Source organism: Bombyx mandarina, chromosome 04 (assembly GCF_030267445.1).
Source record: "Bombyx mandarina strain Sakado chromosome 04, ASM3026744v2".
Taxonomy (NCBI): Eukaryota; Metazoa; Arthropoda; class Insecta; order Lepidoptera; family Bombycidae; genus Bombyx; species Bombyx mandarina.
In genome coordinates, this window is record NC_143211.1 from 3,669,724 (window position 1) to 3,682,007 (window position 12,284).

Consider the following 12,284-nt stretch of genomic DNA (forward strand, 5'->3'; position numbering starts at 1 on the left):
ATGACACTACGCAAACTATTATCGCTCTTTTATATAATGCTATATGTAGTTATGTATTACTATCGAACAAAAACGAATCAAAAACAAACTAAAATCATGGACATCTTGAACTAGATATTAAAGTACATTATGAAAGGCTGGTTTTAATTGATAAAGATATTACGTTATCCAGATACTGGAGCAGAATTTATATCAGTTTTTCTTTTGTATTCTATAACAAGTTTTTCCTTACGTACTCCTATTCATTTTATGTACAAGTTTAATGTAACGTCCAGTGTGCTTAGTGCGAGTTTTTTAACGTTCTCGATAGCGTAAAAGTTAAGTCAATTTTTTTATGGAGTTGGAACGTTTGCCTATGGGTGCCGCTAGGGGCACTGTTCCAGCTGCATACAAATTTCAGGTAACTTTTACGCTATCGAGAACGTTAAAAAACTCGCACTAAGCACATTGATATTGCGCCGTAATATAATTGGTTCCTGAATTTCTCGCCGACACTTCTCAGTGGGTCGCGATTTCGATCCGGTGGTAGATTCTGCGAAGCACTGCTCTTGCTAGGGCTAGAGTTAGTAAATTTTCACAAGTTGAGATCACGGGCTCACCAACTCGTACGGGTGGAGCTGGAATAGCCTCTTAGGCTATTAGCGAATAGCTAGGAAGAAAAAAGGAAAAACTCGTTAGTATATTAGGATTCTACTGTAAAACAATTATCCCGCAAAATATCCGAAGTACGTAAAGCTTAAATTAATAAAAAGAGAGGGTAATATGGTGAGAGAGAGAGGGTAATATGGTGTCAGCGCTTTTATTTAAAACAATACGACTATATTGTCAAAACATGTAGCTGGCCTAAATTGTTACTTAAAATGGACACGTTTTCCTATCACACAAACCCACCAGTATTTTCACTATTAAAGTGATGTAAAGTAATAAAATGTACTCATACAAGCATTGCAGGTTTCATACGTTAAATGGTGCTTCACTTAATTCTATTAGTTTCCATAAGCGTGGCCAATTCAGCCTCGGTAGCTTTAGATGCTTTCGAATTACGTGCCGTTTTCTTAGCGTAACCTCAAATGGAGGTGGTTATCCAGTGATTCGCTACGCTAATCCAACAAAAAATCTTTCTATTTGAGCTTGTGCTGTCAGATTAGTATTCGATATCAGAAAATCTCAAAGCTGAATTTGAGGAATGATTTCTAGGGATAGTACTTAAATTGGAAGTTATGATAGAATATTTCACCTGTCTTACTATGCATTTAACAAATTGTGAAAGATGATCGACTTGTATCAGTCGCCATATGTAGTTGCGGGGAAAATTCACGCACGGTCATTTCTTCAAACCAGGTTCCCTGTACTCTGGGAACCAGAAACAGACATAATAATATGTACATATGTACTAATATACATTTAAATATTTTTTTTTCTTTCTTATTGCTTAGATGAAGAAGATTTTGAAGTCGTCGTGGCCTAAAGGATAAGACGTCCGGTGCATTCGTTGTTGCGATGCACCGGTGTTCGAATCCCGCAGGCGGGTACCAATTTTTCTAATGAAATACGTACTTAACAAATCCACCCATATAAGCAATAACAAAAAAAAAATATGGGTGGACGAGCTCACAGCCCACCTGGTGTTATGTGGTTACTGGAGTCCATAGACATCTACGACGTAAATGCGCCACCCACCTTGAGACATAATTACGCAAATTATAATTTTGCGGACTTGATTTTTACTACACGATGTTATTCCTTCACCGTGGAAGTCAATCGTGAACATATTTTGTTAATGTTAACTCCAGATATGTGGCTATAGCTTTAATTATACTTCTTTCGGTATAAACCAATCCTTAAGCTAAGTGATCATAAACCATAGGCCTTGGGAGCTGATAACTTACGCCACTCTTTATAAGGTCCTTTCGCTTATGAAGGATAATGGAAGTGCTTGCAATAAGGTTTTATGGGCCCGGTAATGTTAAATGCGGGAACGCAATTTCGTTACTGTATCGATTAAAATAATGATGACTATACCTAAATATAAAGTACTGTAGCAAACCGACCGGTACGTCACTCTCGCGGCCGTATGCCCGCTCGCTATACATAGTTAGCATCTATGCCGATCTTTTTAACAGTGTATAATCTATGTTCCGGGCGCTTCCGTTTTGAGTGTGAATAGCGTGCGCCCGCGTCTAAATGTAATTAATGTTTAAAATTGAAAATTATTTGTGTTAAAGGAAGATTAAAATTCGAAATTCGATATTGGTGACTAACCCATAGTTTTAAATACCCCTGAGATCTACCCCTCACTATAGTACCTAATTGTAATAGGCGTTAAAAATGCCTTTTTTTCTATAAATATACTATCCGAGTTGATAGATTGGAAATAAACGTAGTGTTTTTTTTTGTAACAAAATGAGAGACTACACAAACCAGTTTTTTTTTTCTAAATTATATTCGTTTATACTAGATACATCATTAATAGAAAATATTTTAGGCCAGAGGGTCGTAAACTGATACTGATAAGTCCGGTTATTTATCAGGGAATAGACTATCCAAGTCACATCTAGCTGCTGCTACTAAATTCTCATTACTCGTTCGGAATAGCATAATATTTTTCTCAATTACCAACCCAACCCTACCGGTAGTCTGTGCTTTTGTGTACTTTAGTCTCTACAATGACTGAATCCGATAATTTAATTCTTAACTTAATTATTATTGATTTATCCGTTCGTTAATAATGATACAATTAAATTAGCTCGTAATTAAATTAAATAGTGTTAATTAATTAATATTTTATAGTTCATTTAAACAGAAATCTGAAGGTATTTAACAAATGAATTAATTTCGACTCAGTGACGTGTTACAGTTCGGGCTACGAACTTTTAGACTAACGAAGCGATCACTAAGCCATAATACAATAATGTTATTATCATTTAGCCTTTCATTACCAAGCAACGTATCCACCTACAGTATAACAGCTGGTATGATATACTGAACTGGAACTATTAATAAGTAGATAATTGTATACTTCGCACGTCATACATCGCATTTGTTGTAGATCATGTCGTAGATGACGCTTCGGGCGATAGCTGACCGATGCGGACGATCGCCGGATCAATTACGTGTCGTTCATTGTAATAGTGATGATTTTTTTCCGCTCCATTAGCCTGGGCTAGGGTTTTAGCCTACTAGACGCGTCCTGCGGTTTCATGGGCGTAATTTTTTTAATATGTAAAGTATGAAGCATGTTACATTTTAACCAAACAAATAGTTGATCGTATCTATCTTTGGTTCATAAATAAAAATAATAACAGTCGATTTGTAGATGTACCCAGGGTTGCAAGGGTCATCTTATTTGCCTAAAAAGGTAATCTATGTGTCGCGTGTGAAATAAATTTGCATGTTTGAATTACGGATTATACGGACACCGGTATTTTAGTGAAATGCGTTTGGCATGACAGTAAAAATGTTTATTTATTTATTGGATTAGTGCTTACTTAGGGTTAAGTGTGGTTATTCGGAGCCCATAGACAAATTGAGATGTAAGGTCTATGTTTAAATCGTATAAGCATTGGAAATAAAACCATCCAGACATCTCGATGGTTTTATGCAAACGTAATAAGTCATAAATTAGTTTGAAACTTGTCGCCGATACTCGCGACACTGGTTTATGTGGCAATTTTAAATGCAAATTGTTTTAATAGATCGTCGGTCATTTCACACTGGATTTTATCTTATCAGTGTCAATCGTGTAATTGTGAGTTATAAGCTGTTCGTAACGAGTCGTTTGAAATATAACGATTATGTTATTGGCTTTGATCTTTTGGTAGTTTGGTTTAGAATTCGAAATGACTGAGTCTTCTTATTATCACTCTTCAAACTCGCGAAGCTATGGAAAGATCGAAGTATATCCTGTAACACAAAAGTGAGGCTAGTTTTTTTTTACGTTTGATTTTTTCAGTCTTCCCCTATGCAGTTGAATTTTGGACGAAACTAAAGAGAGATAGACCCAAAATCGTGGTGTTTGAGATGTGGTCTTGGACCGAGAGCCGAGCAAACTTGTCTAATCTAAAAACGCCATGCACAACAACTAGCTTGTACCCAATCTTTTACCAGCTATTAAGATATTCTATTGACATTTAGAATCCGAAATCTTTTTGGTCATCAAAAGCGTGGTTTTTCTTATTGTTTTTATATAAAGAGGAAGGTATAGGTACTCATTATAAGAAATTGACATAATTTAATAAACCTACCTAAATGTTACTTATGACGACGCCTGTAGCTGAAAGTAAGTATTGTATTTTTTGACGAAGCATGTTGCTGATAACTCTATTTCTGTAATCTGACGAAGCGTGTTGCGGATAATAGCATGTACTTTTAGGTTATTAAAATAATATTTTGTGTATTAATAAACAAAGAGTGTATAAATTTAATAAAAGTAGAGAAACACATCTATTCAATATCACTTTCTAGACAATGTACTTGCACCAGTTATTTTTAAACGCCGCATTCTCGAGAGGTGCGGCAGGGGGCGAAGGCCCGGGGCACCTCGGGCCGGCAATTACGCGTCGCGAACTGCCGCACCGTCATTATACAATTTAGGATAATTAACTACCGGATTTTGTGCTACCCACTAGTAATTACCTTTCATAACACGATCGTAGGGCTGTCTAGATGTAGTACTGACGTTGAATTATTATTATTTGCAAGTCAAGATATGGAATTAATGAAATTGCCACTGTCGCGTGCTTTTAGCGCTGTGTGCTGTGGTAATTTGAGATGATTAAACTCATCATCGTTTGTCTTGTTAACGTCGGACGTTCTCGTCGCTTTGAGCATGACTGCAGCTTAATTATTTTCGTATTCTCGAACCATAGTCATGTCTATAAATAGGCGAATTCAAAACTGTTAGGCACAATCTTCATTTATCAACTAAAAAAGGAGAAAATCCTTTTTTTAGTTCAGTAGTTATTATGTTCAATATTAATGAAGTTCATTCAGTGTTACCGGAATGATGACCACGACCACTCTGCCAAGTATGTATAAGACTGACAAGTGTTACCAATGAACATAATTAACAGTTTTTTTTTCTTCTAAATATCAATGACAAAACATAGTAGTAGTTGAATTTAATACGAAAAATGGATCAACTTTTTGTTTATTGTTATTTTTTTTTACCCTAGTAGCAGACGAGCATACGGGTTATCTGATTGTGAGTGGCCATCGTCACCCAAGGATGTCAGCGATGTCAGGGATACCAGCCAAACCACTGTCAACTAATCTACATCACTAATATACCACTCTATCATAATAAATCAATCTACGAATATATTACTAATCGAAATTATGAGTTGTCATTGATTATGGTCGAATTTCAATCATTAGGCGAACATTAATATAAAAATAATAATTCAACCTCAAATATCTAGCAATTATTTTAAACATTTGGTGGTAGGACCTCCACTGGTGGTAGGACCTCTTGTGAGTCTGTGCGGGTAGGTACCACCACCCTTCTTATTTCTGCCGTGAAGCAGTAATGCGTTTAGGTTTGAAGGGCGGGACAGCCGTTGTAACTATACTTGAGACCTTAGAGCTTATATCTCAAGGTGGGTGGCGCATTTACGTCGTAGGTGTCTATGGGCTCCAGTAACAACTTAACATCAGGTGGGCTGTGAGCTCGTCCATCCATCTAATTTCTAATCTCATAAATTAATCTAATAATAACAAAAAAAACATTTTTAACTAAATTTTAATGTGTTTAAAAAATGCGTGTTATGTTATCATGCATTACATTGATAAATAATGCATGCGTAGGGGAAACCTATCGCTATCTCTCTTACTCAATCAAATCACCAGACTTGAAGACTCAAGATCTCTCACTTGAGATAAATCTCACTTGTCCATTTTTTATGAGATTTATGAATTTCATGTTTTTTATGAGATTTTGGATACGAATTGCTGCCTATTTTACCGTGAAGTTTTTCGAGGCGTTCCGTCTTTATAGATGTACAATACAATTGGACTTCCATTTCATAATTCAAGATTGGTGGTCGTATTCACGGCTCCATGTTAATGGGTTTTGGTTAATCCTAATACCAGTGTGCTTAGTGCGAGTTTTTTAACGTTCTCGATAGCGTAAAAGTTAACTGAAATTTGTATGCAGGGAGAACAGGGCCCTTAGCGGAAAACGTAGGCAAACGTTCCAACTCCATACAACGATCAAACGCTACGCATACTTTACCCAGTATCGCAGGAACCATGGCGCCATCAGCATCAGAGCTATATAGTGTCGCCCGCCTATTTCCGCCGTGAAGCAGTAATGCGTTTCGGTTCGAAGGGTGGGGGTAGCCGTTGTAACTATACTGAGACCTTACAACTTATATCTCGAGGTGGGTGGCGCATTTACGTTGTAGATATCCATGGGCTCCAGTAACCACTTAACACCAGGTGGGCTGTGAGCTCGTCCATCCACCTAAGCAATAAAAAAAAAGAGATCCTTAAAAAACTTAAACTAAGCACACCGGTCGACGACCTCATTGAACCAACTACGCAATAACAGTCAAAAATCATTTTGCTTAAACATTATTCGACATCTAATGTAATATTTGCAAGATGTAATCAACACAAAAGCGTCAAATATGGAGGGTGGTAGGAATGTGAGTCGGATTTTTTCGGTAGGTAGCGACTTCGCTTTATCCCTGACATTACTGATCAAAATCACATTTTTAGAATTAATTAACATCTGTACCATACTTTGTCTGTTTCTATAATGAAGCAGTCTTGTAATTCTTTTTTGGCGCCATTTTCTTTGTGATTTTAAACTTAGAATTCGAAATTTCGTTCAGCCCTAAACCAGTTGAAGCTATTATAAAGTCGGGAGTTCAATTTGTTGTTAATGTTTGTTGGAACTTTGTAATTGGCACTGAATATGTTTTCTTATTAATTTTTTCACCCGCTGCGTCGACGGGTAATATTTTAATCTTCGTTTTTAAGTGATACACTCATCATTGTAATCATATCTTGACGTTTACTTGTGTTCGCGCGTTCTGTATGTGGAATGCGACGCCCCGCGAATTTCGAATTGAATTTGGTATTTCATCTACGTTCTATTTATTGCCAGTATTTTTTTTTGTTAAATACGGCTACAATCTCACCAAATAATCAGATACAAACTATCCGATTTTTAATGAATTTAGTTTTTTTTTCATTGTTCCCCAAACGTACGGTACGGTAGGCAGCGGCTTGGCTCTGCCCCTGGCATTGCTGAAGTCCATCGGCGACGGTAACCACTCACCATCAGGTGGGCCGTATGCTCGTCTGCCTACAAGGGCAATAAAAAAAGTAAGCCACGTGTACTCAGACGATGACTAAAGGTCTAAGCGGTAGGTAGCAGTTTTGTTATGTACCTGACATTATTCGTATTCATGAACTCTGACTGCTTGAGATTAGATTGGCCGCCTATGAAGGTAAAAAAACATGCTACATACACTTAATGTGTATATTATAGTGTTTGAATTAGTCTACGCTCGTATTGGGACCAGATATTAGTATAATAGTTATTACGTAAATTGCGACTAGTATGTAAGTACCTAATGTATTAATAAATGTACCTACGTGACAAGCTCGCCACAGCAGCGAGGTTGCCATAGATTATATCCAAAAACAGAGGCTACGGCGCGGTGACGGCGCATTTTTATCCAGACGTAAGAAACAGGAATGAATCGGAACTTAACTGCCTAGTTTGCGAAAGCATTAGTAAGTTGTGATGCTCGGGTGTCGGCCTAGGCGTTTTTATTCGAGCTTAATTCTTATATACGACACCACAGTTCTAGCACGTAGAATTATGATCCAGCGATTTTTCGCTGCAATCCTTAAAAAAAAAGCGATCGGCGTGCAAAAAGAGCTCGGTGAGAGCCGCCCATAGCATTTTGAAGAAACAATTGGGACGATTCGTACGTTACTTTTCCCCGAAACGAATTGTAGTATTTTTTTTTTTTTATTTTTTTTTTTTATTTTTTTTTTATTGCTTAGATGGATGGACGAGCTCACAGCCCACCTGATGTCAAGTGGTTACTGGAGCCCATAGACATCTACAACGTAAATGCGCCACCCACCTCGAGATATAACTTCTAAGGTCTCACTATAGTTACAACGGCTACCCCACCCTTCGAACCGAAACGCATTACTGCTTCACGGCGGAAATAGGCGGGGTGGTGGTACCTACCCGTGCGGACTCCCAAGAGGTCCTACCACCACTAAAATTATACTTTGTAAATTTTACTTTGTCGCTTACTTTAACAAAGGACATGTTGGAATTAGAAAACATTTTATTATCTAGCGCTTTGAATTACAGTTTTCTCATTCCTGGCTCACCCAAGAAGTTCTATCTATTAAAATGACAATAATAAAATTCATTTCATTGATGTTACAACGTTGATTGCTACCTGGTACCCTAATTCGCGGTAAATAATTATTTAAATGCCAGTTTCCTCAAAAGTCTCGGGCGCTTAATGAGCCGTTCGTACAACCTATAATTTTGTTTCTCATTCAATCACTCAGACGGGGGCATTGATCTCTGAGATGCGACACTTCAGTGAGGTACGATCCTTCCAATCCGAGTCACAAATACAGGTTTAAGAGACATTGTTCATAATACTGTTTATTGTTACTATGAATGATATTTCAACAACAGATCTCCTTATTCGGAAGCCTACGATGTGTTTGATTTTTTTTATAGGATTTCTTAATATATTTTTTTATTGCTCAGATGGGTGGACGAGCTCACAGCCCACCTGGTGTTAAGTGGTTACTGGAGCCCATAGCCATCCACAACGTAAATGCGCCACCCACCTTGAGATATAAGTTCTAAGGTCTCAAGTAAGTTACAACGGCTGTCCCACCCTCCAAACCGAAACGCTTTATTGCTTCATGGCAGAAATAGACAGGGTGGTGGGACCCATCCGCGCGGACTCACAAGAGGTCCTACCACCGGTAATTACGCAAATACAATAATTTATGTATAATTTTGCGGGTTTCATTTTTATTACACGATGTTATTCCTTCACCGTGGAAATCAATCGTGAACATTTGTTGAGTACGTATTTCATTAGAAAAATTGGTACCCGCCTGAGATTCGAACACCGGTGCATCGCTCGGGGCTTCAGTTTCTGATATTTGTGGTTTCTAGTAACTACCTAAGGCCGGGTGGACCTCATTCAAAAAAATAAATAAACATAAGTATTTACCTATATTGTTTATGACGCTTTCATGGGCTTTGTTATTCAAAGACAGGAACATTTATTCGAGTTTGGTAATCATTTTTTTTTAATACATTAACACATAAAACATTTATTTTTATTTTTTATGATTGAATATTTACTGGTGGCCCGGAGGCCTTTCCAGTTTCACTAGGACAGGTGGGCGAGCAAAGGCTCAGCCAGGAGGGGTGGGATTTGCTAACAGCTACCCGAGCGCCTCCGAAGGAGACCTAACAGCTCAAGAGCAGCTGCTTCGCGAATGAATCTACTACCGGATCGGAATCGGGACCCGCTGAGAAGATCCGGCAAGAAACTCAGCGAGCTGATTCATGGGTTAGGTTGCACGGCGAACTCTTTGTCGAGTTCCACGAGTACGGTTACCGGGGTCCCTAAGCCTGCTCCTAGTGTTAGAGCTGAAGGCGTCTAATGCAAAGGTTATTGGATCTGATGGATCCGTAAGGACGTGTCTAGGACCCCAATTTCATTGTGTATGCACATGTTATATGTATTGCGATGCGCAATTGTTTTGTGGTAGCTAGCGGATGCTTCCTGTTTTCACTTGATACTAATTTGGGGCGCGGCGACGCCGCGACGCTCGCTCCTCTATTGATCTTTATTCCGATTACTCTTTGTCCAATGCAAAAAAAAAAACAATATTATTGTCTACGTCTGTTCTTTTTCGAGAAACACTCCTAATATTGAAATTGAAAATAATTAAGTCCTAAAATTATTTTAAATTACAATGCTTAAACCGTTTCAGAACGTTTTATGTTTGTCCATCATCTGACTTTAAAAGGAGAATAGTTATGAGGAATCAAACAATAACTTTTAGACAACAAGCGTTATAATTGACTCGAACAACATAGTGCTACTACTTTATTTCATCAATCTTAAATTTGGAATATCAACCATAGCGTCGAATATATAACGAATGAAGGTAAAAAAACATGCTACATACACTTAATGTGTATATTATAGTGTTTGAATTAGTCTACGCTCGTATTGGGACCAGATATTAGTATAATAGTTATTACGTAAATTGCGACTAGTATGTAAGTACCTAATGTATTAATAAATGTACCTACGTGACAAGCTCGCCACAGCAGCGAGGTTGCCATAGATTATATCCAAAAACAGAGGCTACGGCGCGGTGACGGCGCATTTTTATCCAGACGTAAGAAACAGGAATGAATCGGAACTTAACTGCCTAGTTTGCGAAAGCATTAGTAAGTTGTGATGCTCGGGTGTCGGCCTAGGCGTTTTTATTCGAGCTTAATTCTTATATACGACACCACAGTTCTAGCACGTAGAATTATGATCCAGCGATTTTTCGCTGCAATCCTTAAAAAAAAAGCGATCGGCGTGCAAAAAGAGCTCGGTGAGAGCCGCCCATAGCATTTTGAAGAAACAATTGGGACGATTCGTACGTTACTTTTCCCCGAAACGAATTGTAGTATTTTTTTTTTTTTATTTTTTTTTTTTATTTTTTTTTTATTGCTTAGATGGATGGACGAGCTCACAGCCCACCTGATGTCAAGTGGTTACTGGAGCCCATAGACATCTACAACGTAAATGCGCCACCCACCTCGAGATATAACTTCTAAGGTCTCACTATAGTTACAACGGCTACCCCACCCTTCGAACCGAAACGCATTACTGCTTCACGGCGGAAATAGGCGGGGTGGTGGTACCTACCCGTGCGGACTCCCAAGAGGTCCTACCACCACTAAAATTATACTTTGTAAATTTTACTTTGTCGCTTACTTTAACAAAGGACATGTTGGAATTAGAAAACATTTTATTATCTAGCGCTTTGAATTACAGTTTTCTCATTCCTGGCTCACCCAAGAAGTTCTATCTATTAAAATGACAATAATAAAATTCATTTCATTGATGTTACAACGTTGATTGCTACCTGGTACCCTAATTCGCGGTAAATAATTATTTAAATGCCAGTTTCCTCAAAAGTCTCGGGCGCTTAATGAGCCGTTCGTACAACCTATAATTTTGTTTCTCATTCAATCACTCAGACGGGGGCATTGATCTCTGAGATGCGACACTTCAGTGAGGTACGATCCTTCCAATCCGAGTCACAAATACAGGTTTAAGAGACATTGTTCATAATACTGTTTATTGTTACTATGAATGATATTTCAACAACAGATCTCCTTATTCGGAAGCCTACGATGTGTTTGATTTTTTTTATAGGATTTCTTAATATATTTTTTTATTGCTCAGATGGGTGGACGAGCTCACAGCCCACCTGGTGTTAAGTGGTTACTGGAGCCCATAGCCATCCACAACGTAAATGCGCCACCCACCTTGAGATATAAGTTCTAAGGTCTCAAGTAAGTTACAACGGCTGTCCCACCCTCCAAACCGAAACGCTTTATTGCTTCATGGCAGAAATAGACAGGGTGGTGGGACCCATCCGCGCGGACTCACAAGAGGTCCTACCACCGGTAATTACGCAAATACAATAATTTATGTATAATTTTGCGGGTTTCATTTTTATTACACGATGTTATTCCTTCACCGTGGAAATCAATCGTGAACATTTGTTGAGTACGTATTTCATTAGAAAAATTGGTACCCGCTTGAGATTCGAACACCGGTGCATCGCTCAACACGAATGCATTGAACGTCTTATCCTTCTGTTCATTATTCAGATTTAAGCACATACGCAAGAGTCCCCACAAAAGTTTCGTCCGACATTTTGAAATACCGCACAGAAATTCAGACGTTCGTTATATAAACGAATCGTCTCGTAAAAACAATAGCGTTACCACGCATCGTTCGATTAATTTAGGGACAGGTCTACATAAATTCGAGCGTTAATTGCATTGGGGCCGCTCGGCCGCGTCACAAAAGAGAGGCGGTCCTGGCCGCGTGTTGATTTTCAGTTTATTTCATTAGATCACCGCAGCGGGGAGCTTCGGCGTCGACGATAAACTCTTGTGTCCAGTATTTTCGATGGTCTTATTGTGGTTAGGTTGACGAAATCAATTAGTTTTTTTTAGTTCATTTATTTCGGGA